The 26,509-nt window shown below is 36.9% G+C and overlaps 1 long non-coding RNA gene across 1 annotated transcript in view; it reads left to right on the forward strand.

Annotated features, from left to right (window-relative positions):
- Positions 1 to 26,509, forward strand: part of LOC132523486 (uncharacterized) — a 56,241-nt gene that overhangs the window by 24,844 nt on the left and 4,888 nt on the right. The window contains exon 2 of the long non-coding RNA XR_009541537.1: positions 25,175 to 25,238. This is a non-coding gene — a long non-coding RNA (uncharacterized LOC132523486). The remainder of the gene's footprint in view (positions 1 to 25,174; positions 25,239 to 26,509) is intronic.

The raw sequence follows: 26,509 nt of genomic DNA on the forward strand, positions 1-26,509 counted from the left end.
GGCTGCACAGCAGGAGGTGAGTGGTGGGCGAGTGAGTGAAGCTTCATCTGCCACTCCCCATCGCTCTCATTACCACCGGAACCATCCCCTCTTCCTCCCCCCAACTCATCCATGGAAAAATTGTCTTCCGTGAAACCTGTCCCTGGTGCCAAAAAGGTTGGGGACTGCTGTCCTGGAGTATATTATTTTCCCCATAAGATGTGATAAGATAGCACTTTGCAGGTACTCTAGAGAGGGGTGTAAAGAGAAGAAAATAGCAAATCCAGGGTGCACCATGGTTGCTGAGTACTCATTTTGGTGTCTCATGAAATTTTAAAACTTTGCCTCAATAAAAATACATCTTCCTGTACTTACAGATCTTCATGTTACATAATAATGTTAAATTTGTAGTTGCCGAAAGGTTTACTGGGTCTAATACTTGAAGTAATTCTCAGATAGTCAGTAAGATCAAATCCATATACTAAGGATTTTGGATAACGAAGAGTTTGCAAGAGTTTAAGACCTGAGGAGAAATAAATTTTTATTAATCCTGTACAGAAAACCTTTATGAAGTGAGTAACAAAGACATATACACATGTACATGTTACATATGCATATATAAATTATATATCTCTATATATACATACATGCACCCATTTATCATAATCCTTATCATTACTCTCAAGAAACAGTAGCAATTAAAATCATTCTCTTCTTTTTAAAATGAATTTGTAACATGATAAGAAAGATGTAGCATGACCAGGAACATTCCTAAGGTTAGTGATATAAACTGAATGTATAATATAAAGTAGAAGAATATTGAAAAAGCTTTGCTTTAATTTAGTTTGTGATCATGTGACAAAAAAAATTCCTTAACATCTCTAAGCTTTATTTTGTTCTGTAAGATGGAGATAATCCTGCCCTTTTTTCTTTTATTCTGTTCTGTTCTATCTATATCTATCTATCTATCTATCTATCTATCTATCTATCTATTTATGGCTGTGTTGGGTCTTCATTGCTGTGTGCAGGCTTTCTCTAGTTGTGGTGTGAGCAGAGGCTACTACTCTTCATTGCGGTGTGCCAGCTTCTCACTGCGGTGGCTTCTCTTGTTGCGGTGCACGATCTCTAGGCGTGTGGACTTCAGTAATTGTGGCATGCAGGCTTCAGTAGTTGTGGCTCACTGGCTCTAGAGCGCAGGCTCAGTAGTTGTGGCGCACAGGCTTAGTTGCTCCACGGCATGTGGGATCTTCCCGGACCAGGGCTTGAACCTGTGTCCCCTGCATGGCAGGCGGATTCTTAACCACTGAGCCACCAGGGAAGTGCCCCAATCCTGCCCTTTTTTCTTAATATGATTTTGATTATCAAATTGGATGAATGAAGGCTAAAGGGACGTACCTTATTCATCTTTTTGTCACCAGGATTTAGTATAGGGTCTGACATGCTGATACCCTATAAATATTGAATTCAAAGGCTGGATATATATAAAAGAACTTTCTAAACTGAGAGTCCTACAAGTGGAAGCTATTATTTTTACTGTACTTCCTTTGTACTATTTCTTCTTATTTAAGTTATTTACTGGAATATGAAAAGTATAATAATTAATATTTACCTATACAATCAATGAATAGGATTGCCCATTGTGGTTGTATTTTTCCATACTATTAATATTTTATTTATCAAATTTTGTTTTAAACATATATATTTCTAAAATACGTTATAATTTTATTTTAAAAGATGTTTAGCACTTAAATATCTTTACATCTGTTAAGAGTATACAGTTAGAAATTTTGTTGTTATTGTGAGATAGACATGACTGTTTTTACTGTGCCCAATCTTTTATCAGCTTAAAAATAAGACTAATTGAGACACAAATGCAAGCTCATTGAATGCCAAAATTGTGGAGGCAAAGGAGCAATATTTAAATTACTTGACTATGGTCTAGTAACTAGAAAATGCCTCCAATAAGAATGGCTTTCTTGGGACTTCCCTGGTGGCACAGTGGTTAAGAATCCACCTGCCAGCGCAGGAGACACAGGTTTGAGCCCTGGTCTGGGAAGATCCCACATGCTGTGGAGCAACTAAGCCCGTGGGCCACAACTACTGAGCCTGCGCTCTAGAGCGCACGAGCCACAACTACTGAGCCCATGCATGGCAACTACTGAAGCCCGGATGCGCTAGGGCCTGCGTGCTGCAACTACTGAGTCTGCGTGCTGCAACTACTGAAGCCCGCGTGCCTAGAGCCCGTGCTCCGCAACAAGAGAAGCCACTGCAATGAGAAGCCCACACACTGCAATGAAGAGTAGCCCCTGCTCGCTGCAACTAGAGAAAGCCCGTGTGCAGCAATGAAGAGCCAATGCAGCCAACAAAATAAAAAAATAATTAAAAAAATATGGCTTTCTTATTTCTATAATGATGGGAGAAACTCCATCTTTTTCCTCTACAAGGGATGAAGCACTTCATAAATGCTTAGTGTGGAACTAAAACAAAATTATAATGAAAGAGCAAGTAATGTTCACCCAGAACAGCATTTCAAAGTGATCTTCAGGAAAACATTAGCTTTTTCTAGCATCAGTTATGAGTTTCTGTAACTGCACGCTTACTGAGCCATCTGTAGCAATTGAAACTTTGGATATTTCCCATTTTCAGTGTACATTTCCCCATTTTTAGGGATATTTCCCATTTTTAGGGATATTTCTCATTTTCAGGGTATATTTCTTTTACCTATTATGAATGAAGGAAGCAACCTCCATGTGAGATAGCATGTGCACTGTGACATATGCCTTGTTGTTTCCTGGGAGTAAGTGAGGAACTTTAGGGAGCAGCTAAATGTTGACAGTGTACTAGGACACCATTATCTAAATGATACTCTCTGGGAGTAGTTGGAATAGTTTTCAGTTTTCATTATATTCCCCCACTTCTACCTTTACCCCAAAACTTTGAGTATCTTTGGGTATTTGGTAACAGAAAGATAACAAATCATGCTTGACTTTGTTTTCCTTTTTCTCCACATGACAGTAAATATTAAAATTTTTGATGAGAAGAAATACAGTGCATATTACTAAAACATATATGCAGTGACAGTGTAGATCAGTTGGCCAAATGAAAAATGAGTGATCTATTGATGAAATGAAATGATTTGCCTTAGTTCAAGCAGGGAAAAGGGAACTAGCTCCTTTTCTTCCCTTGTTGATCTTTCCTCCTGATGGCTAGATATGCATTTTTTAGGCAATTCTGTTATGAAAAATTCTCTGCTTATTTCTATTCCATTCTGAATTTTACTGTTTGGTACTGTGCTCAGGCATTAGGGCAAGAGGTTTGAAATCTTGTCCTTTTTCTTTAATTTTGTTTCTTATGTATCTTGCATCTGCTCATTCTTTGCTTAGAAAATGCTAATAATAATTGGTTAAAACAAGAAGTTAACTTCATAACTGCTGATTGTAATCTAGTTCTGAATAATTTTTTTATTAGGCCCTTAAAAATTTGAATCCAAATCAGCAAAAGCTCCCAAGAACAGTAAACTGGCACATTTAATGTATACCAAATTGTAGCTCATGCATTTGACAATATGCTCTGCATTAAGTTTTGGTTCTTTGATGTTAATGTCTGACTGATGAGTTCAAATGAGTAATAATCTGTGAAAAATAAAAAAAAATAATATTCTTAGCTGATTTGGGAATGTAGTTGAGCCATGAGCTACAACTTTTGTGTTGAGTTTTTAAAGAAGCAGAAGAAAAGGAACATGATTTTAGTCACGAGTACTTTTCATACCCTTAACAGTTATATTATGACTAGAGCAGATTGACTGTCAGTTGTTGATTGATTTTTCAATTGCTGGTTCTTAGATATCATTTCTGGGAAGATATTGAGAGAATAAGAAGACAATATATTCTTAAGGTTGAGTGCTATAGTTGAACCACTGCTTGAATTGCCAGCAAATTGAACTGTTCAGAGGAAAAGAAATGGTATGTATATATAGCAAAACTTTTCTCTAGGGAAGAAAAAAGAGGTGCTCATCTTTATAAGATGATTATTTTGGAGATAGTAGTTTTCAGTTTAGGATATTGTGAACTGTTAATCTGTAAAGCACATTTATAATAAATGAGTTACAGGGTATATCTGAAAGCAGTTTTTATAGTATCTAACCTAGTTCCAGTAGCTTAGAGTATGTATTTTGAAAGTAGTATAGGATTTCTTTCTCTGACCTACTCCTTTTAGAGTTTAATTTTTCCAAGTTCCTGCCATTTATTGTATAATGTGTTTTGTTGGGTCTAAATGCTATGTCACGTTTCTCCAAAGAAGACATACAGTTGACCAAGAAGCACATGAAAAGATGCTCAGAATTGCTAATTACTAGAGAAATGCAAATCAAAACTACAATGAGACATCATCTCACACCAGTCAGAATGGCTACGATTAAAAAGTCTACAGGGACTTCCCTGGCAGTCCAGTGGTTAAGTTTCTGTGCTTCCACTGCAGGGGGTGTGGGTTTGATCCCTGGTTGGGGAACTAAGATCCTGCATGCTGCACAGTGTGGCCAAAAAAAAAAAGTCTGTAAACAATAAATGCTAGAGAAGGTGAGGAGAAAAGGGAACCCTCCTATGCTGTTGGTGGGAATGTAAATTGGTACAGCCACTATGGAGAACAGTATAGTGGTTCCTTAAAAAACTGAAAATAGAGCTTCCATATGATCCAGCAATCCCACTCCTGGGCATATATCTGTAGAAAACCATACTTGGAAAAGATACACGCACCCCAATGTTCATTGCAGCACTATTTACAATAGCCAAGACATGGAAGCAACCTAAATGTCCATCAACAGATGAATGGATAAAGAAGATGTAATGGAATATTACTCAGCCATAAAAAAGAATGAAATAATGCCATTTGCAGCAACATGGATGGACCTAGAGATTATCATACTAAGTGAAGTATGTCAGGCAGAGAAAGACAAATATGATATCACTTATATGTGAAATCTAAAAAGTGATACAAATGAACTTATTTACAAAACAGAAACAGACTCACAGACTTAGAAAACAAACTTATAGTTACCAAAGAGGAAAGGTGGGGGGAGGGATAAATTAGGAGGTTAGGATTAACATACATGCACTATTATATAATCAACAAGGACCTAGTGTATAGCACAGTAAACTCTACTCAATATGCTGTAATAACCTATATGGGAAAAGAATAGATATATGTATAACTAAATCACTTTGCTGTACACCTGAAACTAATACAACATTGTAAATCAACTATATTCCAACAGAAAATAAAAATTATATTAAAAAATGCTATGTCATTTATTCTGACTATTCAAACAAGATTGTTTCTTTCTGTAGGAATGTTAAGGACCAAAAACTAATTTTGGATGCTTATCTGGCTTTAGAGACAGTTAAAAAATTTTTTTAAATTAAACAAGTAATAGATGAATAATATCTCAGAAGAAATCAAATGATACTGCAATATATAGAAAAAGGAGCCAAATTCCTCCTGCATATCTCTCCCTTTCTTTATTTGTGTCCCAGGGGTAATCACTGCAGTCAGCTTGATATCTTTCCAGATCTTTTATTCTGTGTGCGTGTGTATGTGTGTGTGCAGTTTTACTTTGTCTCTATATTTTTAACATGTTGCATATATTGTTCTGCATTTTATCCTCTATGCCAATATAGAATATCTTTTCATGTCACTACATATAGTTCTGAGTCATTCTTTAACTGCTACGTAGTATTCCTTAGCATAGTTATTGTTTAAGTTTATTACATCTTTTGAAAAATTAAAAACGATGCTCTTGAAATAGACCCATTGTGCGCAAGCTTAGAGCTTTTAATCTGGAAATGGTGAAAACCATTTGGTGTCTTTAATTTTGTTCTCTAAGTAGGCAGAACACATTAAGTTTTTTATCAGAACTGTGGGAGGAAGCAAAAATTGGTTAATCCATAGTTGGATTACTTCAACTTCTTTTTAAAATGCCTGGAGTGTGTCATACTGTCCTAGGTATCTAGGTATATGATTTAATGCAGTTGAAACTGAGTTGCACTTGCATCACTGGGTTTCCACTTGGAGTTGGGGAGAACAAAAATCATGACGGTTTTTCTGCAGTGAGACAGAATGGATAAAAGCAGCTTATATTTAAGCTATATAGATCTTCTTTGATGAATGTGACCAGAAAGAAAGCCCATCCATGAAGGTAGGAGCCCTGTATTTTCCTGTTCAATGTTAGATCCCCTGCACCCTCCCATTGTGCCTAGTGTGACAAAGACAGGAAGATGTATGAATGAGTGAATGAGTGCATAAATGCCATATATATGAAACATGTCAGTCTTTGAGCCATGAGCTGAAAATAACCCAGCAGTTAAGGCTGCAGAGATTGGCCTTGAATTGTATTGGTATTAACACATCTATCATGCTGAGCACCTAAGCTGTTTGATAAATTATCAGAAATTTGAGTTATTTTGCTCTCCTGCTATGCTTTACTTTCTTTTATAAGTACTGTTTCTCTTTTTTTCAGGTGGATTAGCATATCTAAGTTATTACCTAAGTTACATTTACTTAGGTAAACTTTGGCCAAACCATTCAAAATGAACAATCACGATGAGAAGTTTTTGGTGTGTCTCCCACCAGTGGTTCCTATTTTAATTATTTCCCAATTGAGGATGATTGCTGTTTTTAGTTCAGCTTAGAAAGAAGCACTTTTTGAGTGCCTGCCTTGTAACAGGGCTGATGGTAGATGCTGGGGTTCAAAAAAATGAATGAAGTACCTTCTTGGCCTTCCTGCATCTCAGTGCCCAGAGGGGAATACAAAGTGCAATTGTAGGGGTATATGCTGAACCAGAATTTTGTGGTTTGGTGTCAGTTTGGCCATTCTGAGATTGAGACAGTCTGTAGGCCTGGAGTTTAAAGTATCTCTAACACTTCATCATGTTTTACATTCTGGCATTATTACTTAAGGAGAACCTACAGGTGAATAACCAGTTTTTAGTATGTATGTGGTGTTCTCGCCTCCCTCTTTCAATTTCTTGTGTATGAACTGCTCTGTCAGAGAAAAGACTATAAGCCATGTCTGGCCTCAGCTTCCACCTGCTATTGGAAAAAGAACTTGTCTCCCATTATCATTTCTTTGATGTTGTTTGTTATCCTTTTTCCTTTTATTAGTTTGAACACTGATATTAACATTGTCAAGATAGGGCAGAATTTAGGATCCTCTGCTAGTGATTTCTTTTCCCTATTTTGGGAGGAGGTTCTAAAAAGAGAAAAACAATCCAAGCTTCTATGTCTTTGTCTTTTCCCTTTCTCCCTTCAGGTACTTGCAGGTGGGCACTGTTAATCTCAGCCTGAGGTAGAAACAGTGCCATCCAACTATATTGCTTTTCATTTCAAGTTGGCAGCAGCTTTGGCAGCAGTGCAGTAGTTTGGCCTGGTGTTCCAAGTTGTAGTTGAAAATATTCCAGCATTCATGCCATTCAGAGCAATAGAGCCCCGTTTCCTCACATCTTTTTTCCACCCTGAATTCAGGATGGTGCCAGCACCCTTTCCTCTTATATTTGGAGTTGACCTTTATAGGGACTCCAAATATAGGGTCCATATAGACCCATTTTTCTGTGACACTAGAATAGAAGCTCCATGAGTGTAGGACCTCTATATTCCAGCACTTAACATAGTGCCTGGACAGTATGTGAACAACCCTACCCAGAAGACTGAATGAATCTTTAATGCATAGATCTTTCCAGAGCAAGGGGTTGTGTTCCTATTCTTTATGTGAAGCTTTGTTGATTCCTTATAGTCCAGCAATAGCATGATGGGGCTGGACTGTCTCATAACCAGTATCATTTGCTGGGCTACTAAGAAAATTCCTGTTGCTCGGTTTGCCCAGGGATAAGAGGAGAGGTTCTAAATGAAGTTTTCTTCTGGCCCTTGGGTTTGGGATCTGAGGTCCTTTTAAACTAAAATCCTTGTGCAAGATTTTAGAGACCAGCCTTTTGGGTGTATCCACAGAGGCAGAAGTTCTTATTTTTTCAGTTGTGGCATGGTGCAGAGAGTTTCTGGAATTTCCCAGGGTACCTGTCCACTAGGTTATGTCCCAGTAAAGCTGAGATGCAGTTTATTTTTGTGTTTAAGAGCTGAGGATCTGCAACCAGACCTCCTTGTTGGAATCTTGGCACTGTCATTTTTCTTATGTGTGATCTTCAGCAAGTTACTTATTTTGCATCTCAGTTACCTCATCTGTAAAATGGGAATAAAATAGTACCTAATATATAATGTCATTTGAGGATTAATATAGGCAAAGGGCTTAGAACATGCCTGGTATATAGTACCACTGTTCAATAAATATTAATATTTACTTATTTGATGCAGAGAAAATTCATACCTATTTTAACTTATTTTCACTCTAATGTGCTTTCCTGAAAAGGGTGAGAAGGCAAAGAGGTGCAGGTGATGTTCTGAGAATCTCACACAGGAGGTGTGTGGAGGCGTGTGGAGGCTCATGGAGGTGTTTTGAGCATATGATGGCACATAGCATCAGCTTCTAATGCCCTCATCCATCAGCATGTGTAAGGTGGAAAACAGTAGAGAACCTTTGATCTGGGGGGCTCTAATTATCCCCATAGCAGGCCATGCTCAATTTGACAGTGTCATGATTTTTAATATTTGAAAGTTCCAGAATTGCTACTGTGGGATGTAACCCTTTTTCTACCTCTCTCCTGCTTTTGCTTATACAGTTGAGTGAATACGATGCTCTGCTTCCCACACAGATACCCAAATAGCTCTGACTGCTGAAATATTAGGTATCTTACTGTCAGCACATAACTTGTGTTATTAAATTTTTACTGTTACCTGGGTTTGAATCCCAGCTCTGCTAAGCTTCAGGGTCTTTTTGTTTCTTTTGTTTGTTAAACAGGATAAAAGTATCCACGTCATAGCATTGTTGTGAGAGTTAATGATGAATACAAAACACTTAGCATAGTGTGCATACTGGCATGTAGTAAGTCTCAAATATTAGTTGCAGAGTTAATATATCTGTCAACATCATCACTGTGGTCATTGTTTTTCCATGTTTTAAATCAGCAGTGAAAGGCAAACTCACACTAATCCTCATTTCTGCTTGGGATTGGGAAACTAAATGAAATGTAGCTACTCTCTGACATGTACTGTAACCTTTCTTTTGCAGTCAAGATTTTACTACCTTCAAGGGTGTACATATAGGAATTGTGGAACACAGTAAACCCTGAGAGTCGGCTTTCCTGGTCCTGTATTCCAGCTTCTTTCTACCCAAATGTTGTAGCCCAGATTTCCTTTACACACTCCCTTTGATGGCTTCTCCATTAAAATTGCAGCAATGTAATTTGTATTTTGTCCTTGAAGTGAGGCCAGAATTAGGAAGTACATACAGTGCTTTTGGTAGGAAAGTTCTGTAATGGCCTATGAGATAATTACTTTGATATAACACACAAATTTTTTATGTATAACCACCAGTTTATTAAATACTTTTTACCACTTATCATCCTAGATTTGTTACATTTCTTTTCCTTTAATTTGAAAAACATCCCTGCATGATGGGTGGTATCATCTCCCATTTACAAATGAGAAAATGGAGGCTCAGAAAGGTTAAACAATTTGTCTAAGATTGCACAGCTGTTTAGAGAGACAGAGTTGATTCACTCCACAGATTTTTTTTTTTTGTCCAAAATTAGAAAGTTGAATCCCAAAAGTTAGGGTCAAAATTTTTCCTAGAGAAACTTATAAATGGTATGACTAAATAAAGAGAATAGGTAAAAGAAAGTAAATAGGTGGAAAGAAAGTGTGAAGAAGGTTAAGTTGATATTGTGGATCAACTATAAAAGGAAGCTGAAAATATCATTGAAGCGCTTCTGGAATTGAAACAATTTTTACAAGGCAGTTGTCCTGTATGATAGAGGATTTTTTTTTTTGATAGTTGTCACATTTTAACTTGGAGATTCAGAATTAAAAGTTAAAAATATATCTAGAGCAGAGGGTGAAAATAATATTATCAGTGGAAAGGAAAATGTAGAAATAGAAATGTTATGTATATTTAATAGAAAAGTGATCTAGCTAAGGTGTATCGAGATAAAGATATATGGGCTAAGTGGGGGTTTAATGTAGATATGGTTCAGAGAAGGCTAATTACAAACATTCTTTGATTCAGGGAGAGAAGATTCAGATAAGCATTCTGGAGTTTGTTGCCATAGTGTTAAATTACATCTTTCTAGAAATGAGATTCCATTGTGAGGCCTTCTGTTTTTTATTTGGAATTTGTTTTAAGCAGGGGGCAAGGAGGTAAACGCTGAGTAACTACTTGCAACTCTGAGGAGGTATTTGTAATACACTAAGGGTTCAGAAGTGCATTTCATTACCTGTATATTAAGCACATCATATCTGTCACTCTGAGGCTTTAGCTTTTACCTAAGAGGCTCCCCTTCCTTATTTAACATTTTCATGTGTTTAAACCCCAGCAAGACGTTCAAATTATGCATGTTCAGCTTACCTATATCCAGCTGCACATACTTAAGATGTACGAAATATACCCACTTGCTAACATTCACTTACAGGGGATAAATGGCCTGACCTCCCTTCCCCATCAACAAGCTCTTTTCTGGCTTCTGAGTTTGTCAGGGAGGTTCTCATCTATATGGCTGCCCAGACACAAAAATACTGAGGTCACTTTTTTTTTTTTTAAACATCTTTATTGGGGTATAATTGCTTTACAATGGTGTGTTAGTTTCTGCTTTATAACAAAGTGAATCAGTCATACATAAACATATGTTCCCATATGTCTTCCCTCTTGCGTCTCCCTCCCTCCCACCCTCCCTATCCCACCCCTCCAGGCTGTCACAAAGCACCGAGCCAATATCCCTGTGCCATGCGGCTGCTTCCCACTAGCTATCTACCTTACTACGTTTGTTAGTGTGTATATGTCCATGACTCTCTCTCGCCCTGTCACAGCTCACCCTTCCCCCTCCCCATAACCTCAAGTCCGTTCTCTAGGAGGTCTGCGTCTTTATTCCTGCCTTACCCCTAGGTTCTTCATGACATTTTTTTTCTTAAATTCCATATATATGTGTTAGCATACGGTATTTGTCTTTTTCTTTCTGACTTACTTCACTCTGTATGACAGACTCTAGATCTATCCACCTCATTACAAATAGCTCAATTTCGTTTCTTTTTATGGCTGAGTAATATTCCATTGTATATATGTGCCACATCTTCTTTATCCATTCATCCGATGATGGGCACTTAGGTTGTTTCCATCTCCGGGCTATTGTAAATAGAGCTGCAATGAACATTTTGGTACATGACTCTTTTTGAATTTTGGTTTTCTCAGGGTATACGCCCAGTAGTGGGATTGCTGGGTCATATGGTAGTTCTATTTGTAGTTTTTTAAGGAACCTCCATACTGTTCTCCATAGTGGCTGAACCAATTCACATTCCCACCAGCAGTGCAAGAGTGTTCCCTTTTCTCCACACTGAGGTCACTTTTGATTCATCAATTCCTCATCTTGGTATCTTGCGAAGTCTCGTAGTTCTTCCTTTGGAATGTATTGTTTGTCCCTTTCTGTTCATCACTACTAGTTGAATTTTTTCCTTTTTTCTCTATAGAGGAAAAGATAGTTGTTTCTTGTTTTTCAAGAATTCCCATAAGGCTCTCCAAGTAATTTTTGCAAGACATCTTTCTGGATAGTGCCTTTCTTTTTTTGCTTTAGTTATTTCACCTTAGTTTTGCGGCTAGAGTATGTCACTGAAGAGTTAGCTCCCTATCGGAACTGTAAGTTTCAGTTCTGCTAAAGGAGGAGACGTCTCCATAGGCATTGGCGTTAGTCAGGGGTGGCATAAGAGGAGTTGAAAACATCAGCTGTTAACAGTAATAAAATCACTTTCCCTATGTGATTGTTTTGAATTTGAACAACAAATTCATCTGTTTTGCCTTAAACCAAAGGTGAGATATGTTTGAAGACAAATATGTGCAGCTTACTATGAGAGAATTTCTACCTTACAAAATTATTTTTGGAGCAAGCTAATTATGTTTACACCTGGGTTATCTGAGAGGATGGTAAAGTATATGATCATTTTATTTTAAAAGTGTTGATGTATTTTGTTTTCAAGAAGAATGAGTTTTATAATTTATTAATTTAAGGGGGCAGTGTTTTTGTAGAAAACACTGTATACCAGGAATCTTTGGGCCTTAATGGCAGTAATTGGGCCTTAATGGCAATTTTCTTGTTGGGAAAACTAAAAAGATAATTTTTGTTGGAGGCTTGGTATATGTTGAGAACACAGCAACAGTCAGAAGGACATTAGGAATGTGTACTAATATATGTCTGCAGTTTATTCAGAGTCAACAAGTTGACTGTCTTGTTCAGATAGATTGTTTAAAGATTGTTGGTAAAAGACTCCTTCCCCATCACTGATTTCCAGTGTATTTATGTTGTGCATCACTGATTTCCAGTGTATTTATGTTGTGCAACAAACTATACATGACTTTTCAGTTGAGGTATTACATTAATGAGGCACTGAGTTTGCAGTTCAGTAGGAATCTAGACAGAGTGGTATAGTGGAAAAGTTCTCTGACATGATGGATGACTAGCTGTAGGACATGAAGGAAGCCATACTTCTCTCTTGGCTTCGATTTCCACTCTGTAGTATAAGAATTAAACTGAGGACCTTTCCACCTCTGAGTCTCTGATTTTTGTGGTGCCACTCAAGTCACTTTTGAAGTGTTTTCTTGGAGAGGAGGTGTTTGTTCCATAGCCTTTTATGGTCTCTCAAAGCCAGCCTAAATGTTCTGGAGTTTTGGAAATTTTTTTTCTCTGTTTGAAGTTACATGACCTAAACAGATACTGAACTTTGACCATAGTATTAGCTTTGTGCTACCAACAGCATTTTAGCAAGAGCAGGATTATTCCCAAACTAGAAATCTATTATAATTCAAATGTTGACGTAGAAGGGCTTCAAACACTTTGTTTTACATAGAGCCATTCTTACGAATATCTGGGATGCTCATTCTAATAATAACTGCAGTATGTATAATGAGGTATAGTTAAGAGCATGGACACTGGAGCTGTACTTCCTGGCCCACATCTGGCTCTGCCCCACATCTGGCTCTGCCCCTTGCTCATTTTGTGACTTTGAGCAAGTTTTAGTGACAGTACCTACCTAATAGGTTTGCTGAGGAATTAATATATGCCTGGCCTATGGTTCTATATATACTTAGGTGCTACTGTGTATTAATTATTTTTACATTCCAGGGTTCAGGCGCTCCTACGATATCTCCTTTAATCATCATAATAATCCTATGAAAGTAGTACCATCATTATTCTCATAAAGAGACAGAGGCTCAGAGAGGTTAAATAACTTGCATCACATAGGAAATAGATGCTAGAGTCATGAAACTAGTAGATCTTTCTGACTCATTCCAAAACCCAGGCTCCTTCCTTATTTATATATACTGCTCTAAGCCCAGTCTTTTGGAAATTCTAAATGCTGTTAATTACTCGCTGGGCTTTGACTTAAGGAGGCAATTGGTGAGACCAAAGGCCCAGATAGCATCTGAATGCCTCTTTTATCACCAGGAAAAAATGATGTGTCTTTCAGGCCTCAGGATTTTCTGTGAATTGTTTTCGTACAATGTTTTTTTTTCTTTTTTTCCATTTCCTCTGCAGACTGAGGCAGTATCAGCACCCAGTCCCATATAGGCTTTGCTTGACAATGGTCTTGGGGAGTATCTGGGCTGGATTAGAAAAGACTCCTTTGCTAGGTCTATCCTTAACTGAGGAGAGTGAAAATTGTAACATACAAAAATAATTGCAGTGAAGGTAATAACCTGACCATCCATATAACTCTTTATTCATCAGATTTTTTTTTTTTTTTTTTTTTTTTGCGGTACGCGGGCTTCTCACTGTTGTGGCCTCTCCCATTGCGGAGCACAGGCTCCGGACGCGCGGGTTCAACGGCCATGGCTTACGGGCCCAGCTTCTCTGCGGCGTGTGGGATCTTCCCGGACCGGGGCACGAACCCGTGTCCCCTGCATCGGCAGGCGGACTCTCAACCACTGTGCCACCAGGGAAGCCCGTCACCGATATTTTTTGAATATCTAGGTATCTGACATTTTAATCTGGGGTTTAGATCTTGGATTTTTCATTTGAAAACTTAAAAACGGCTTTACAGTGAAACAGCCTCATTGAAAATTTAACACCGATTATTCTGTATTTACAAAACTTTAAACTGCATTTGTTTTAACTACCTATAGCCAGTTTTGTTTTTTGTCCCTTGAAAATCCTTTAACAGAAATAATGGCACACAAATAGGCTTCTGTCATTACTGAACCTCCTATCACAATACCATACTTAATGCTGAGTAATAGTAATTAGGATGGTGCTAGGTGTAGACATTCTGCATTTTGAGTCTGAGAAGATTTTAGCTTCATCTGAGTTGCTGAGTCTTTGTTCAGTATTTCAGAACAGTATCTTATACATGGGTTCCTAGTAATATAAATATTAAAGAGTGAATTGCATTTAAGAAATTCTGTAAGTACTCTGTCACTTTCATTTCATAGACAGGTGAACAGTGGAGTTAATGGTGAGATAATTTTATCCAGTTTATTTTGAAAAAGTTCTGGTATAGGTGATTTTTTTCTGTAAAGGGCTAGAGAGTAAATATTTTAGGTTTTGTAGGCCATATGATCTCTGTCACAACTCATGTTGTCTCTACTCAACTCTGCCTTTGTAGAGCACAAGTAACCATAGCAAAACATAACCATATGGGTGTGACTATGTTTCAATAAAACTTTATTTATGTAGACCTATTTTAATACTCTTGAATGGATCTGGTGGAGGGTCCAGTGAAGACACTTATTTGATGAAAACAGTTGTTTGAGCTTCTGGCAAAGTTGCCTGCCAACTTATAAAGGAGTCACAATAGTGTTTATTATAAAAACAAAAGCAGTGTTTTGAAATATCATGGCTACTAAGGACCAATCTCACAGGAATTCTCTTTCCAAAATGGCATAATTTTGCTCTTAGTGAATGCTTATAAAAGAGTCTTGCATAATGTATTATTAATTTGGAAGCTATTACTTGGTCAGCTACATGTGCAGGTTTTTAGTTTTATTTGTACATTTAAAAATGATAAGTGGAAAATTCAATACCATTCAAGAGAGGAGAACTACTCAATACTTAAGTAGATATTTGCCAAACACATTTTGAGTTGAGTTTCTATTTTTAACTGACATACTGACTTAAGTTTGCCAAAACCTGATTGCATTTGGAAGGAAAATGGCATTGTTGCTATTTCCTCTGCACGAGAACATCTGAAACAGGCAACTGGCAGCAGGGAAAAGTGAAGGAGAGGGCAAAAATATAATACTTTGCGAGCTTGTTTTGTGTGTGTGTGTGTGGGGGGGATGTCTGGTACTAAATTTCACATCGAGTTAGGTTGTATTTTCTTTCACTCTGATCTTTAGAGTACCTAGTTTATTTTCTACATTCTATATCCCCCTCAAGTAAATAAAGGAAATTCCATCTTATTACAATTAGAATGAGTTCAGTAACATATCTTTATTTTTGAGGTATGGTAATACATCATTTTGTTAGATTTTAACCTTCTGACTCAAGTTGACTAATATTCTTATTTGTGATCTGTATTTTAAAAAGTTTAATTCTAAGTATGTTCCCTTCAGTGAGTAGTAATTCTGTTTTAGAACAAGAGTAATGGACTTAAGGTGTGCCAAATGGCTTAGAAAACATTTTAAAATAGTAACTTTACAAGTACTACATTTTAGACCTTAATGTGTAGACAGAGTAGGTTAAATAGATTAACCAAAGTCATTCTGAAAAGCAAAGTAGCACCCATATGAGTATTTTATCTTAGATTACATTTTGTGCTTTTATTAGAACCATTGATTTGGTAAAAGCTCTCAACGTAGTATTATTATAGAAACTGTTTTGAATATGGGGTTGCAACAGACTTGGGGTTTGTCACCAATTTCAGGCTATAGCTGGGTGTAGTTTTGGATGGTGTTTTGTTTGAAGCTGCTATTTGTTTGTTTTACAGTAGTGGCATTGGGGTGCCATGGAGCCCTAGTCTGAATCCCTAGTAGGAAAGTTTTTTGTTTTTTTTTTTTAAACATCTTCATTGGAGTATAATTGCTTTACAGTGGTGTGTTAGTTTCTGCTTTATAACAAAGTGAATCAGTTATACATATACATATGTCCCCATATCTCTTCCCTCTTGCGTCTCCCTCCCTCCCACCCTCTCTATCCCGGTCACAAAGCACGGAGCTGATCTCCCTGTGCTATGCGGCTGCTTCCCGCTAGCTATCTATTTTACATTTGGTAGTGTATATATGTCCATGCAACTCTCTCACTTTGTCCCAGCTTACCATCCCCCCTCCCCATATCCTCAAGTCCATTCTCTCTACGTCTGCATCTTTATTCTCATCTTGCCCCTAGGTTCTTCATGACCATTTTTTTTTTTAGATTCCATATATATGTGTTAGCATATGGTATTTGTTTTTCTCTTTCTGACTTACTTCACTCTGTATGACAGACTCTGGGTCCATCCACCTCACTACAAATAACTCAATTTCATTCCTTTTTATGGCTGAGTAATATTCCATTGTATATATGTACCACATCTTCTTTATCCATTCCTCTGTTGATGGACACTTAGGTTGCTCCAGTGTCCTGGCTATTGTAAATAGAGCTGCAATGAACATTTTGGTACCCTAGTAGGAAAGTTTTGAACAGGGTCCTGAGGAGTGTGGTTGTCAGATTTTGATGTATCCTTTAACAATTATCCTACCTAAAAAGATCAAGGGAACATGGAATTGGATGTTGCAATTTTAACTCTGATGTTTTTTCTGAAGGCAGATATTTCCTATTGCAGTGTGGATACCATCCTCTATTTAAAATGATGACATAAACTGGTTTGATATTTCACCTTTTTGATCATTCAGAAGCTGTTGTATGAATACATTTTCCAAGTAGATACAGAGAACGTTTTTTTTTGTTTTGTTTTGTTTTTTGTTTTTTTTTCCGTACGCGGGCCTCTCACTGCTGTGGCCTCTCCTGTTGTGGAGCAAAGGCTCTGGACGCACAGGCTCAGCGGCCATGGCTCACGGGCCTAGCCGCTCCATGGCATGTGGGATCTTCCCGGACTGGGGCACGAACCTGTGTCCCCTGCATTGGCAGGTGGACTCTCAACCACTGCGCCACCAGGGAAGCCCCAGAGAACATTTTAAGTGAAGTTTTTTTTAGCAAGATTATGAATATTCATAAAAGTTCCTTTTTTGGTCAGATTGACCCATCAAGCCTTATAATGGAAAAACTTCCATTTGTATTTAATTTCAGTTGGATTCTCTTTTAAGAAGCTAATAACCACATTCTAAATGTGCTTAAACCTGTCGAGTTAATAGGAAATATACTGAGGATTCTTAGACAGCAAACCAAAATACAAAAAGAAGGGGAAGAAACCTCAGATGTACATCATGATGGAGTAGATTGAATACTGTTATGTAGAAAGAACACAGCACTGGGAACTAATGATTATTTTAGTACCTATAATGTACAAAACTAATTCACTAGTTTGGGAATTGAAATACCCTCTGAGAAGTTTGGTAGAGATGTGCATAAAGGAGGGAGCCTATTTCAGACTTGGTGTGGGTTAGGGGAGGAATGTGTTTCAGGGTCCAACAGGAGGCCTGTCAAGAAATTATTTCTAAGAGGAGCAGGAGCTCAATGTAGCCATGCCAGCAGGGGAAAAGAGTGTTCTATGAAGAAAAGTGAATGAGCTAAGGCATGGAGGTATGAGAAGACGTTGAACACTGGGCATCTGTATTCATTCAGTAGATATGGTGATAAATGAGGAAGTGGAAAGTGGTGTGGTGAAGGATGAGGTTGAAAAGGATTGTTGGGTTTTAAATACTAAGGACCTTATTTACCAGGCTATAGCTTCAGAACTTTGCCTTGACTGTGGCAGGGAGTCCCTGAAGGAAACTTAGATTCATATCCTCTTTGATTTATTAGCTGTGTTTATTTTTTATTTTTTGCGGTATGTGGGCCTCTCACTGTTGTGGCCTCTTTCGTTGCGGAGCACAGGCTCCGGATGCGCAGGCTCAACGGCCATGGCTTATGGGCCCAGCCGCTCTGCGGCATGTGGGATCTTCCCAGACCGGGGCACGAACCTGTGTACCCTGCATCAGCAGGTGGACTCTCAACCACTGTGCCACCAGGGAAGCCCTTAGCTGTGTTTATTACTGCTCTTGCCCCACTAATGTGTTAAAACAACAACAACAAAGGAGGATGGAGTCTAGTTTGAAAGCTCTGTGATTTTTTTTTTGTTATTATTACATTAAGATGTTTTAAAAAATTTTTATTATATCCAATGGCAGAGAAAATATGAGTTATCTTAAAGCTCTGAGATTAGGAGTTTAAAGCTCTTGGCTCTGATTCTGATTTCATTACTAATTTTGGCAGAGCATCTAGTCTCTTTTAGTCTCACATCCAGGTCAGATAAAATTAGGTTCTTGGACCCTTGTTTCTGCCCTGGTCCTGTTTATGAAGATGGGGGTGGGGATGGAGGTGGGTGCTCATGGAGAAGGCAGGCAAGCAAGCTAATTTCCATCAATAATGGTTAAATGAGTACTTCTGAAATTATTCTTTCTAGGGTATTTTGGCAGAAAATGCCAGGACAGTAGGACGTTGTAATTGAGAAGGATGATTTTCTGGTGGTTGAATTTCAGGCGCTCTGTAACGTGGGTAGAAAATGAAGACCTTAAGACCTCACAAGTGAACTCTTAAAGTTCCCTTTCTTCTGTCAGACAAATTAAGAAAATAATAATTTGCATCTACCTTATTCTCAGGATGAACTGAACTTGTAATAGAAAGGTGAAAGTTGTTGGTAATGTCAGGTTCAGCTCTTCTTTACTATTCCATCAGCCATTGTCTTATTCCGAATGGACCAGTTATCATCTCATGTTGAGTTGGTCTACTTGCTTCCATTATCTCCCAGCTGCAGTCCCAGATTGTTTTGTCATGTTATTAATCTTCTTTTTTAAAAAATTGTTGTTGGAGTATAGTTGATTTACAATGTTGTGTTAGTTTCAGGTATACAGCAAAGTTACATATCTACATATATCCACTCTTTCTTAAATTCTTTCCCCATATAGGCCATTACAGAGTATTGAGTAGAGTTCCTTGTGCTATACAGTAGGTCCTTATTAGTTATCTATTTTATATGTAGTAGTGTGTATATTGTCATTCCCAATCTCCCAATTTATCCCCCGCTTACCCTAATCTTCTTAAAACACGATTTTCATTATGTTATTCCCTTAATTTAAAAATCCATACTACCATTTTAAAATTTATTTATTGGTCTTTTTGAGTTCCTTAGAATCTCTGTAATATTCTCTGTGAATGGGGAGAGGAAAGCTTGGGATGTGCTGGGGAATTGAGTCTGACCTAATAAAACAAATCGTATTATTAATTTGTATTGTCTAAATAAAACTTTTTTTCCCTTGGCAAACATCCTTCAATCTAAAGTTACCTAAGGCATAAGTCCCTCATAGAAGGTCGTGTGATTGGAGGTAGATAATCTTAGGTTGGTGAACATGGTGTTCCAGGGTTTCCAGAAACACACCTATCCATTTGCTGTTTGTAATAGTAGGGGAATGCCTGTCTTTGAGGGACAAACAATTGTTACTTAATAATTGATTTTCTCTTATCTTTTTGATATTTGAACTATGTAAAGCACCTTGCATTCTATCTGGTATAGTATATAGTTACTCAGTAGTGGTAGCTGCTGTTACTATTACTTAACCTATTCATTGTATACAGTTGCTGTTTAAATTCATATGGTTGTGCTAATAGCCAAGATAATTTACATGGTTGTTTCAAATTAGGATTAGTGAGACTTTAAAAGCATTTATTAACATTAAAATCATTATAGTATTGTTTTCTTTTCTCTTGTTTCTAATTTAATAACTACCAAAAAGAAAATTCAGGCTGGTTTTCCTCGATTTGTTCTAAATACTACATGATGCTTTTTGAGATTTTGTTACCTTCTAGAATTTTCCATTAGCAGCTATGTATGTTGATCAGCCTTGTTTTACTAAAGATTGATAATTAATGGGACAATGTGAAATTAGATAATTAAGCTTCTCTTGTAGAAAATGTTGCTATTATTCCTCCTTGCATCATGATTTTTATAATACTTAAATTTTATAACTCTCTGAAACTCCCTATAGGATGACTGAAAGATGATTTTCCTACCAGAAAGTGGCCTAGAATGATCAGTATATCACCACTTATAAGTTCAAAATTCTTATTAAAGCTCCGTATTCATCCTTCTTTCAGCTATACATCTTCTACCTTATGGATTTTTTAAAGCTTCTGTCACTACCTTAGTAGTGTTCTGAGTAGCTTGACTTTAATGTGCTGTGTATTTTACTGATGACCTTCAAAAAATTATCATGCATTTTTAAAAAAAAAATAAATTTATTTATTTATTTTTGGCTGTATTGGGTCTTTGTTGCTGTGCGCGGGCTTTCTCTAGTTGTGTTAAGCGGGGGCTACTCTTCGTTGTGGTGCGCAGCCTCTCACTGTGGTGGTTTCTCTTGTTGCGGAGCACGGGCTCTAGGCACGTGGGCTTCAGTAGTTGTGGCAGGCGGACTCAATAGTTTTGGCTTGCAGGCTCCAGAGTGCAGGCTCAGTGGTTGTGGCGCACGGGCTTAGTTGATCCACGGCATGTGGGATCTTCCCGGACCAGGGCTCGAACCCGTGTCCCCTGCATTGGCAGGTGGATTCTTAACCACTGCGCCACCAGGGAAGTCCTGTCATGCATTATTGAACATTTAATTATTAAATTAGAAAGATGATAACTTAAAATCTGATTTTACATACTCAGTAAATTCCTGTGATTAGAAAATTCTCTCATGGTGTTCTATTTATAATTAATATACCAAGTAAAACTAATTAGAAGTATCTGAAACCCCTGGCAAAATCTGTAATTAGACATGTGATTCATAATTAACTGACTCTTCTTATTCTTGCCTTTTCCTCTCCATTTGAATTAATTACTTGTGTTCTTCCTTAGTGATACCTGTCTTCATGTTCAAGACACTGATTAGAGTTCAGTGATCACTGTGGTATTTTTATAGAGAGTATGGTTTTTATAAGAACTTTGTTTTTAAACTTTGCTTAATAATATTAAAAAAAAAACAAACCTTGAATCATATGCTCTATAAAGTATCACACTGAAGATTTTTGCCCACATTGTCAAATTAAGCATTTATTTTATCAGAGGCTGAAGACAAACATAGAACATAGGCAGACTTGACCACTTTTCCTGTGTTGTACTTAAGGACCTGGATTTTTCTTGCCAGTCTGATCACTGTCTGCATAATTTTGACAGCATATCCATTGGCCTTGGGTCATTGAGTAGAGCTGGTATTAATTCATTCATTATTTTGATAAAAAAACAGTTCATTAAAGGTCTACCATATGCTAGGCTTTGGGTACAAAGAGGCAGGAATGATTTTCAGGGTATTTGTCAGTCACTACAACACAGACACCAGCCAGTCAAGATGGCCATAGCACTGGATTCAGGGTCTTGAAGGACCCCTGTATTCTTTATACTGCATCAGGCTTTGCTGCTTTTGTTGTTGAGTTGACGTGGTGGTGGTGGTGATGGTGGGGTGGGAAGACTGGGCCATCAGCAGCAGGTACCTTAGAGCTGGTGAAGTTTGGGGCAGTGACTGTTTGCCAGACCATATTACGGAAGTATTTCAGCACAACTCTTAATGCTGTACTGGTATGTACCAGCTGAATATTAGCTCTGCCAAGAGGTGTTCAGTCCTCTGACTGTAGAGTCAGAGTTACTACCCAGTTTGAGAAGTACTTAATGAAAGTGTATAGACAGTACATAGGGGAAGGTTTGCATGAGCCTTTTGGGGGAAAACTAGTAAAGACTTCTATGGTGACTAGAAATTTGCCATAGTCAGATTTGAGGAGGAGGTTCTAACCAAGCTGAGGGGAAAATAGCATTTGCAAAGGCAAAGGAGTGTGAAAGAGCATGGTGGATTCAGACATGAACAAATAGGAGAGATGGAAGATGAAGATGCCTTTCTCTGACCTTTGATTTTTTAAGCTGAATAAATATATATTAAGACCACATTTGTATCTTTGAAATTGCTCCATTTTTGGTAAAGAACTGCAAGACTGTTTGATATTCAGTTTCTTTAACTGTATCTAATTATTTTAGGTGTAGGGAAAGAAGGGAGAATAGGAATTTGTTACAGTTCAGGGCTATACTAAAGATTGATAGAGCAAGAGTGCAATGAGAAAACTTCTCTGCTGATTCACTGAGAGGCTTCTAATGAGCAAACACAAATTCAAACAGATTGAGGATGGTAGTTTTTTTTTTTAATGACATAAAACTGTTGCCCATGAGGCTTTTTGGCTGACATCATGAAACTAATTTTGCTTAATAACTATGGAGGCCTACAAATTCAAACGTGTGGAAAAGGAAGTAAATTACTGGCCTGTCAGATTCCTGTTGCCTATCATCTTTTACCTGAATAGCAGCTTTTGTTTCCAGACTGTCAGGAGCAAGTATGTGGACCCCTTCAATGTTGTATTTGTATATGCTTGAATAATTTAATTTAGAGCCATCTAAATATAGCAAATCTGCAACAGTGAAAACGCTTTATCTTCTTACATTTGTGTAACTTAGGGAACATGTCTATGGATATCTCTTCTTATTTCTGAGAGCTCTTGAGATATGTCAAGGATTTGTAGGGGTGTAAGTTTTGCTTTTATTGTCAGAGTTGATGACTCATACCTTTGAAATATAATGAACTCATATGGACAGCAGAATAAACATTTTCTCTGTGACTGTTCAACTCAATGAATGATTTGAAAGCACCCACTATGTGCTAGGAATTGTGTGGAATACAAAGGTGAACTACTGGCATTTTTCTGGGTATCAAATTATGTGATTTTTTTCTCTCAAGCTATATTTAGTAAAAATGACTGTCTTGATGGTGTATGTGTGTAGCATAACAACAAAGGCTACAATAAAGGCTTGAGTTACTGGTAAACAGATTATTTGCTTCAAGGAGCGTTTTGAAAATAATGGTTTAAGTTCTTTTATGGCTTCATTTTTTACAAGATTTTCAATTAATGTTACTTATTTTCTTTCTACTTCCCATTACTCTGAATAATTAGAAATGAGGAGTATTTTCTGTGAAATATATATTAAATCCCAATATTAATTCAACAAGTGTTTAGATAGCATCTACTAGGCCCTAGGTATGGAGTGAGCTGAATAGCAAAGTTTGCTATCCATAGAATAAAATTACTCAGTAGAAAGGAAGCTAAAATAATAAAAATGTGAAAACTTTCAGCTCTTTTGGTATGCTTAATGTTATGAAAATAACAGAGTCAGTCTTAATGCACAGAATTTACATTTGGTTTTGCAGGTATGTTGTATTTTTGTTGTTGTTCACAGAGGCTATCGGAAAACTTAAGAAGGTGTAGACTGTCTACTTTTTGAATACTGGTTACCTTAACCAGCATATTACATCTGTGTTTTTCTTTTTACTTATTTCATATTGTGGGTAGCTCAGTTACTTTAGAAATTAAGGACATTCTGTGTGCTATCACTTGGCTAGAGCCAGATCTAGGGAAACAAAAAGATGGTGAGAATCCTTGCTGTAACAAATTGCCCTTTTGTACCTTTGTTCATTCCATTTCTACTTCCTGGAATGCCCCCTTTTCTTATCAAAGTCTTTCCCAAAACCTTACCTAAACATTTCCCTTGACATTTTACTCTTTGGAATTTCTATAACATTTTGTTTGTTGCACTTTTTGGGATATTTATTTTTTACTTTTTTTGTATGTACCTGAACTATGTTTTCTTTTGAATTACAAGCTTCTTGATGGTGTCATGAATGTTGAATTGGGCCATGAACTTTTAGTTTATTTCCAGTTCTTTACAGTCATAGATGTGCTATGATATAAATCTTTGGATTTTTTATTATTTAGAACAGAGTTCTGAGAGAGAAGTTACTAGGTCAAAGGGTTTGAACTTTTTAAAGCTCTTGTGTATTGCAAAATTGCTTTCCAGAAAGACTTTACCTATTTACACTACCACAATAGGGGTATGTGCAAAGATGCCCATTATATTGTATCATTATATTACTATAATTATGTTATTATATTACATTATAATTTGTAGCTATCAGTATAGCTGTAGATTATGGTATAGTAACAATCCCCAAAATCTCAGTGGTTTAATACAACAATGTTTACTTTTTGCTCGTGCTACATGTCTAACACATATCAGCAGGGGGTCTTCTCTCTCTCTTTGGAGTCATTTAGTGAACCATCCTGATCAGAGCTCCATCTGGTTACTTCTTTCCATAATCACTGCAGCAGTGGGTAGGTCTTCCAGTTGTGTACAGGTTCCTAAAGCTTATGCCTAATAATATATCATGTCTATGTACATTTTAGTGGCTAAAGCAAGTCATGTAGCCAGAACTAAGTTGAAACAGGGCAGTGAAGTGCAGTTCTACTGTGAGTCTAGGAAGGAGGAGGACTGGAACAGCACTAATAACTAACATCTTATTTAAAAAACAACTCAAATTTTATGGATGAAAGATGATATCTCAATTTGATTTCCTTTGCCAATGTAGGTGAAATTTTCATAACTTATTAGCCATTTGTTTTATTTAATCTTCCCTTTTCTTGTTTTATAAACACATGCTGTTGGTTTACTTTTATATTTCCATATTTTTGAATTCTGTCGTTTTTGTGAGGATAGGAGGTCATGGTGGTGGTATTATGGGGAGTGCAGACTTTTAGAAAATGCTTTCTGTTTTGAAAACTTGAGCAGGTGAACAAAAATTATTTTTCTTGAATTGATCCCCCTCACCCTTGTTAATATAATATATGTTTTGATAAGTTTTATATTTCAAGATTTGTCAAAATGTTTAAATAATTATAGACAATAGAAAGTCTAGCAGAATTAAGATCCTTGACATTTTACAAGCTTCTAAAGAACAACTTGAGCACAAAATTTTAGGGGGTAAACGATCAAGTTAGGGTTCTTCTCTTGAAAAAATGAAGTTCCCCACTCAGATTTAGTCATATTGACCATGTCTTTTTCCTTTTTTTCAATTCAGGTATCTGCCTAAACTGGAAGTTATGCTATAGAGATTTCTTTGTGGATTTGTCTGAAAACCTAAGGTGAGATATTTTATAAATGCATTTGCCTTTTAAGATATATTTTATAATGAGAAATAATTGTTTCTGAAAAATTTAAGGCATTAAAAATTTAATGTCTTTTCCTCTGAGGGTTTTAATAGGAGGCAAATACTATTTATTATAAAGCTACATATATAGCATGCTTACTTTTACTTTGTAAGACATTTGATTGAAACAAATGAAGCTGGTTCTAGCAATTAAAATAGTTTTGAGTGAATTTTTCCTTTGTTTTTTATACTCAAAGTTTGAAGTTCACACTGCTGTTCCCTGGCACGCACTTGAGAAAGATATTGGCATTATAATCTGATATTCTTGAAGGCAAACCTTCAAATTAGTTAAGTCATAGATTACAACAACTGGTAACTATTTTAATAGTTCAGTTATTAAGAGTTTTCTACCACTCTGTTCTCTTGGAGTTGATTATTTTCTCTAGTTCCCTCTGTTTGGGGGGGTGCTTATAAAATAAGGGTATATCCTTTAGTATGTTAGTGTTTGGTTTCTATAGATAGCATTCCACTCTAAAGATCGTATCATAGCTCTTTCCCTTTTCTTATATGTCTTGGCTCAAATCTTCTTCATCTTTTAATTTTTTAAATGTAACATTATAAGTCCATCATCTGGTCTTTCCACCTTGAGTCCAGCTGCTCTCTAAGCCATTCTTGTCACACTTACGAGGGTGCTTTTTCTAAAAGATAAATGTCATCATGTTAGTCCATGACTCAGAATCCTTCAGTACCTTTACAGTGTTCAAACGATATTTTAGACTCCTGCAGAGCAGTATAATCTGCTTTATATCCATTTTTCCATCTCACTAGTGCTCTAGGAATGTTAGGAACTAAAATTTTAAGAAAACAGCTTTACTGAGAAATAATTTACATACCATGAAATTCATCCATTTATTTAAATTTGATGTAATTTATTGTATTTACAGCATTATGCAACTATCACCACAGTCTAATTCTAGAATATTTTCATCACTTCAAAGAGACATCAGAACTCATTAGCAGTCACTATCCATTCCTCTCTCTACTCAGTCCCTGGCAGCTACTAATCTACTTTCTCTCTATAGAGCTGCCTATTCTGGACATTTCATATAAATGGAATTGTACAGTATGTGGTCTTTTGTGACTTATTTCTTCCATTTAGCATAAAGTTTTCAAGGTTCATCCATGGTTCATCATGAACCAGTACTTCATTCCTTTTTATGGCTAAATAATATTATATTTTATGTGTCAGGAGTTTAGCTGAGCTTG

The sequence above is a fragment of the Lagenorhynchus albirostris genome, chromosome 1 (assembly GCF_949774975.1).
Source record: "Lagenorhynchus albirostris chromosome 1, mLagAlb1.1, whole genome shotgun sequence".
Taxonomy (NCBI): domain Eukaryota; kingdom Metazoa; phylum Chordata; class Mammalia; order Artiodactyla; family Delphinidae; genus Lagenorhynchus; species Lagenorhynchus albirostris.